The following is a 1,331-nucleotide window of genomic DNA, read 5'->3' as shown; positions in this document are numbered from 1 at the left end:
GTACTGCTTTTGCAAGGAATTCCAGAATAAAACTCTCGTTTTTTCGTCCCGAGATTTATCAATTCTGTAGAGATGTCACGATTATACTACAGCCAAGGATATATATATATTTTTACAACACCCGGTGAAGTTTAATGGGCAGGACACGTAAGGGAACTATAAAGCTCGATTTCAGGAAAAGAAAGCGTTGAAAACAAACAAACAAACAAACAAACAAAAGAATTGGCATCAATACCTGTGCTCTATACACGTACTTGAAGTTGTACTGCCATAGAAGTTTAAATGCTAAAACATGACATTTAAACATCAAGATACTGAAAAATAAAGTATCAAATATCTTTATAGCATATAAAGTATATACTTAAAGCATCAACTACTAACTTATGATAAAAATTCTCTTCTTTACAACTCCTCTTTTTTCCGTATAATTTATCTTTATTCGCCATAACTGACTAACAAAGTAAAAAGACCATAACGAAACACGAAAAAATAGAAGGAAAGAAGTGGGCAATAAAAATGTCACTGAATCAATATATATCCCATGACTTTGATGTGCTTGTCTCCATTATCTGATGCGCCTTGCGTGGCAATGCCACACGTGTTGGAGTGATCAGGAGACCCCCTGTGCCGAACCCGATTCTGGAATCGCAGCTGTTGTATTCATAATCTTCGTTGTTAACAATGATACCGATTCTTGCCTTGGGATTATTTGGTGAGCCACTTACTGCATTGAACCCCTCTATGTTGCAGTTGCGCTGCAAGGAGCCTTGGGAACCAAGCAGACTCTTCCACGTGTCACGACCCACTGATGTAGAGCGGCATTGCCCGTCAGCGATTAGTGAGTACAGCGAGTCAGCACTCTGGTCAAGGGTGATAAAATTCGCGGTTTCCTCACCAGGGATCTTCATGTCGAGACAGATCTCGGTAAATGACGTATTCCAGTAGGTTGGTAGCTTGGTCTCTTGTGTGTCAAACCCAGTTTCCCCTGCTGCAGGCTTGAATGTATCTTGATTGCTCCGAACATGGGAATAATAATGGAAAGTTTGCTAGAAAACAAAGAGAAGGCAGTATTTTCCCAGCTATCCCCGAGAAAGTAGAGTGAATAGCCCTTATTGCAGTTGAGTCTGCGGTCAAATATTGTTTGTCTTAAAAGGCATGCAAACGAGGCGAAAGGGTCAATACCATGCAGAATTGACCCTTTCGCCTCGTTTGTGTGTCAAGCCGCTGATAATTGCAATAACGGTTATTAGCTGATTATTTCAAAGCAAACGCGAACCTGTGTATTCTGTACTCTAAAATTTGTTGAATTTAGTTTTCCAAGCCTGGATTTC

General features: G+C 40.1%; 1 pseudogene; it reads right to left on the bottom strand.

Annotated features, from left to right (window-relative positions):
- Window positions 1-455: 455 nt before the first annotated feature.
- On the bottom strand, window positions 456-996 carry LOC110054722 (uncharacterized; annotated as a pseudogene).
- Between the last annotated feature and the right edge of the window lie 335 nt (window positions 997-1,331).

Source organism: Orbicella faveolata, unplaced genomic scaffold (assembly GCF_042242905.1).
Source record: "Orbicella faveolata isolate gen_17 unplaced genomic scaffold, um_ofav_v1 contig_24, whole genome shotgun sequence".
NCBI lineage: Eukaryota > Metazoa > Cnidaria > Anthozoa > Scleractinia > Merulinidae > Orbicella > Orbicella faveolata.
Note: the sequence above shows the minus strand (reverse complement) of the source record. Positions and strands in the feature narration are given on the sequence as shown.